The sequence below is a fragment of the Macaca nemestrina genome, chromosome 4 (assembly GCF_043159975.1).
Source record: "Macaca nemestrina isolate mMacNem1 chromosome 4, mMacNem.hap1, whole genome shotgun sequence".
NCBI lineage: Eukaryota > Metazoa > Chordata > Mammalia > Primates > Cercopithecidae > Macaca > Macaca nemestrina.
The window spans coordinates 46,741,376-46,747,131 of NC_092128.1; the positions used below are offsets into that span (position 1 = coordinate 46,741,376).

The 5,756-nt window shown below is 42.1% G+C and overlaps 1 pseudogene; it reads right to left on the reverse strand.

Moving 5' to 3' along the window:
* Positions 1-2,014: 2,014 nt before the first annotated feature.
* On the reverse strand, positions 2,015-3,164 carry LOC105475264 (nucleophosmin-like; annotated as a pseudogene).
* Between the last annotated feature and the right edge of the window lie 2,592 nt (positions 3,165-5,756).

Sequence of the window (5,756 nt, forward strand, 5' to 3'; positions counted from 1 at the left end):
GGATTATAAATCATGCTACTATAAAGACACAAGGACACATATGTTTATTGCAGCACTATTCACAATAGCAAAGACTTGGAATCAACCCAAATGTCCATCAGTGACAGAATAGATTAAGAAAATGTGGCACATATACACCATGGAATACTATGCAGCCATAAAAAAGGATGAGTTTGTGTCCTTTGTAGGGACATGGATGCAGCTGGAAACCATCATTCTCAGCAAACCATCGAAAGAACAGAAAACCAAACACCGCATGTTCTCACTCATAGGTGGGAACTGAACAATGAGATCACTTGGACACAGGAAGGGGAACATCACACACCGGGGCCTGTTGTGGGGAAGGGGGAGGAGGGACGGGGGAGGGCTAGCATTAGGAGATACACCTAATGTAAATGACGAGTTAATGGGTGCAGCACACCAACATGGCACATGTATACATATGTAACAAACCTGCACGTTGTGTACATGTACACTAGAACTTAAGGTATAATATTTTAAAAAAACAAAGAAAGAAAAAGGAAGTCCTGCCTTTCGATGACACGCTCCTCTGAAGCTCAGGTTGCAATTTGAATCTTTTTATTAATGTGAATAAGGTCGATTGAGTTTAAGGAACCTATATTCAGGGATCTAATCATCTTTAGATTTGCAACATAGTTGGAAGGACAAAATCTACCTCTCTGACCTTTGTACACTGCTTTTGATGGTCACCAAAAACAATGCAGGCCACGGCAAAAAGAAGAGCCTACAGAGTCGTGGAAATAAGTAGACATATAACTTATATATAAACACACACATGTACATACACAAACACAAAAGTGTATGCCAATGTGGCAGGCAGGATGCAAAGGAAGCCAGAGGTTGGGTACACTGCAGGAAGAAAACAAGAAAGGCCAGTGGGGCAGAACTTACCCAGTTCTATTTGCAGGAGGAATAAGAAGCCACTTCTTAAAAGTATTCCTAAGAGAAAGGAGAATAAAGTTATACAAACTTGGTCCAAGAACACTAGGTCAGTACGGGAAGGAAAAGGAGATTTAGGGACAATTGTTTGCCTGAGTCACAGCAAAAAAGCCTGGAATACACGAAGTGAAAAATAAAAGATTTCTTTCACTGAATTTTCAGTCAGGTACAGAGCATGAAAAACAATACTCCTCTGGCCTGTATAACAGAGTATGAAGGAGTTAATCATCACTTCTCACTTCTAGGGAATGTGGAGCTCACCAGAGCAGAGGGATACAGCAGCCTGGGCATGAAGTTGGACCTGCCTCCTACTGGAATCGGGGAGATGTGGAAGAGAATGACAGAGGGAGGAAGAGGGAGCAGTCTGGCAGAGAGTGCTAGCTCCTAAGCTCATGTGAGGCATCTATGGGGCTTTCTGAACCAGCTGGAGAAATCTGAAAGCCATCTCCATTTCCACAATTACAGACAGGAACAGAGGTAGAGAAATACCTTTTTTTCTTTCTTACATTATGACCTCATAGTAACCTCCATGAAGGCATGACCTGGGGAAATAGGGGTCATCCATTTTTTAAAGAATGTGGTGATATATCAAAGATGACTTACGTCTTGATCTAGCATGTGGCGTTACAGATGGATAAAAGGAGACACATTTATCTATGTATACATACACACATGCACACACATGCATACATGTATTATGGTTGCAATCACGTTTAAGTATAGACACATACACTCTTCTCTTACTTTATTAAAATACTGAGTTTACTTCACATATATATTTTTGTCTCCCCATCATTTCCATGTCTGACCACTGCTACCATTATGTCATATTGCAACATTCCATACATACTTAAAACCAAAGGGTGGAGTTCCATCTTTAAAAGCCAAATAGGCATTTTGGACAACACATTCTTGGCAATGGAACCTGGAAAACATTTATTAAACACAGTAGGGAAAGCTCTCCCTCTGCATTACAGAGAGGACAACCAGATATCAACTGTTACAGAAATGAAATGAGATGAAAGTTTTTTAACAAATTGTTTAAACTCTTTTCTTAAAGTGACTTCCTCCACTGCCAGAGATCTTGGATAGCTTCCTGGTTAGTTATCTGGAAGCAATTCTTCACATAACTGATGAGCTTAGCTTCCACTTTAGGAAGAGAACTCCCTTGTTCTATACTTGCTTGCATTTTTGCTTTAATGTCTTCTACAGGACTAGGTCCTTTTGGTGTTTTAGGAGATTTTTTATTCCTGTTTTTTTTTGTTTTGTTTTGTTTTTTGAGATGGAGTCTCACTCTGTCGCCCAGGCAGAGTGCAGTGGCGCAATCTCGGCTCACTGCAAGCTCCACCTCCCGGGTTCACGCCACTCTCCTGCCTCAGCCTCCCGAGTAGCTGGGACTACAGGCGCCTGCCACCACACCTGGCTAATTTTTTGTATTTTTTAATAGAGACGGGGTTTCACCATGTTATCCAGAATGGGCTCAATCTTCTGACCTCATGATCCATTCGCCTCAGCCTCCCAAAGTGCTGGGATTACAGGCGTGAGCCACCACGCCCAGTCTTGACCTTTTGATCTGAGTGTTGGCGGTTTTAAGTCTTTTCCATTCTAGTTTTATTTTTGTGCATTTTTGGCTGGTATATCTTATACAGATTTTTTCACTGGAGCTTTTTCTTCAGTTTCCTCATCATCTTCATCATGATCATCATCGTCTTCACAGCAGGATTTACTTTTTTCCATGAAACCCTGCTACCACCTGCAGGAGCAGATCACTTTCCAGATATACTTAAGAGTTTCACATCCTCCTCCTCCTCATCTTCTGACTCTGCGTCTTCCTCCACAGCTACTAAGTGCTGTCCACTAATATGCACTGGCCCTAAACCACACTTCAATTGTAAGACCACAGGTAGTGGTATTTCAAAGCCCCCAAGGGAAACTGTTACCTGTACAGACATTTTCAAAGTTGCCACTGTTACTTTAATTGGACTACCTTTGTAATTCATTGCTTCTGCTTCAACAATGTGCAATTCATATTTTGCACCAGCCCCTAAACTGATGGTTCTTAAAGATAACTGGAGCTCATTTTCATCATCATTCACCTTAAAGTGATCATCTTTGTTGGTCTTTGGTTCACAATTGAAAAGATAGTTCTGGGGCCTCAAGGGACTCATATCCCTGTTCATCGAATCCTCCATGGAGTGGCGGCATGCACTTAAGTGGGAGAGAAGGCAAACAGAGATAAATGACTACTGCTCCAGGGAACAGCCCCGCAGAACAGAATCACACCCAACACATACATTCTTATACACTTTTTTTTTTTTTTTTTTTTTTTGCAGAAATAACAACTATTGCTGATGGATTTGATGACAACCCAGATGGTGGGTGGTGATGCCATTTCCTGAGTAGGGAAAACCGGGAGAGGAATCAGAGTGGGTCGGAGGAATTATTAACAAGAGTTCAGTTCAGGACTCATTCAGTTTGAGATGAAAATGCTAAGTATGCAGTGGATGCACTATGTGGGGTTCAGAGGAGAGATTGCAGGAGATGTCAAATGGAGCATCATCAGCATTTAAAGTCATGGCCCCAGATGAGCTCCCTATGAGGAGAGGGTAGACGGAAAACAGAAAGCAGCCTAGAACTGAGCCCATGGAACCCTAGTTTTGTGGCTGGACTGAGGAAGCGGAAGAATAAGGAAACTAAGCTTTATGTTGAATTCAGTTGAATTTCATAGAATTGTGTCTCTCCAATTATAGTCCTTGGTTTACCCTAAGGGAAAGGGTTTTATGATCAAATTATATGGGATATCTCTCATATACCGCTCCCTCTGGGAGTTTCAGAGGACCAGAGCAATACTTAACGATGAAAGATTCTGAGATGTCCTTAAAGGAAAAAGTTAAATTTTAAAAGAGCATTTCTTTAAGTCAGGGGTTCTTGGAATGTGATCCCCAAACCAGCGGTATGAGTATCACCTGAGAACTTGTGAGGAATGTTCATCCTCAGCTCCCCGCAGACTTACAGAATCAGAAGCTCTAAAAGTGAGACCCTGCAATCTGTGTTATAATGACCTGCCACAGTGACTCTGATGTGTGATTCAAAGACCACAGTCCCAAACATTTGGCCATTTTTATTTTGTTGACAAATAAGCACTTTCCAAAATGTCCTAGTTGGAAAATATTGTTACTGCAGACCCCAGTTTTAAGATCTTTAGTTTAACAAACTTTAAAGTGCAGAATCACTATTAAGAATTAAGTTCACAGCTGGGCACAGTGGCTCACACCTATAATCCTAGCACTTTGGGAGGCTGAGTTGGGCGGGTCACCTGAGGTCAGGAGGAGTTTGGAACCAGCCTGGCCAACATGGTGAAACCCCCATCTCTACTAAAGACACAAAAATTAGCTGGGTGTGGTGCCCCATACCTGCAGTCCCAGCTACTTGAGAGGCTGAGGTGGGAAGATCATCGCTTGAATCCAGGAGGCAGAGGTTGCAGTGAGCCAAGATTGTACCACTGCACTCAAGCCTGGGCAAAAAAGCAAGACTCCATCTAAAAAACAAACAAAAAGAGAATTAAATTTACTATCTCACTTTTTCTATATTTGTTGCTAAATCATCATGCCCCAAAATATTTCTATCCATTAAAAAGTGGCTTTTTGCCAACAAACTACACTTGGTTATGTGCCAGTCTATGATATATTTTAAAATATGTTTTATTTCGTTGTTGCTTTTTTTTGAGATGGAGCCTTGCTCTGTCACCCAGGCTGGAGTGCAGTGGCATAATCTCGGCTAACTGCAACCTCTGCCTCCTGGGTTCAAGTGATTCTCATGCCTCAGCCTCTCCAGTAGTTGGAATTACAGGTGCAAATCACCATACCCAGTTAATTTTTGTATTTTTTAGTAGAGACGGGATTTCACCATGTTGCCCAGGCTGGTCTCGAACTCCTGACCTCTAGTGATCCGCTGGTCTCAGCCTCCCAAAGTGCTGGGATTACAGATGTGAGCCACCATGACCAGCTTCAAATATGTTTTTAAATTTTACAAATAGAGTGATCTCTTTTGCCTTCCTAAACAGATCAAATTATCTACACCTGCACTATCTAATAAGTTAGCCCCTGACTATATGTGGCTATTTACATTTAAATTGCCTAAACAAAATGTTAACAGTTTCTCAATCACACTATCCACATTTCAAGTGCTTGATAGCCACATGTAGCTCACAGTTACCACATCAGCAGTGCATATCTAGAACATTCATTGAACAGCACTGATTTAGATTATGAAGAGTTCCTCGCTTTTGTTGCCAATGAATCCCTCATAGCCAGCATTTTTTAGAAGAAAGCAATTGTGATACGTGAGTGTGATCCTCGTTTTTCCAGAGGACATCAGTCTTGATGGAGAAGATTAGGGAGGGGCAATGAAAAACTCAGCTAAGAAAATCAGTGGTCGGTTGGGTGTGGTGACTCACGGCTGTAATCCCAGCACTTTAGGAGGCTGAGGTGGGCAGATCACCTGAGGTCAGGAGTTTGAGACCAGCCTGCCAACATGGTAAAACCCCATCTCTACTCAAAATACAAAAATTAGCTGGGCGTGGTGGTGGGTGCCTGCAATCCCAGCTACTTGGGAGGCTGAGGCAGGAGAATCGCCTCAATCCAGGAGACAGAGGTTGCAGTGAACCAAGATTGTGCCACTGCACTCCAGTCTGGGCAACAGAGCGAGACTCCATCTTAAAAAAAAAAACAAACAGGAAAAGAAAAGAAAGAAAATCAGTAGTCTGGAACTTTAAGCTCAAACGTCTCCCTTATTTT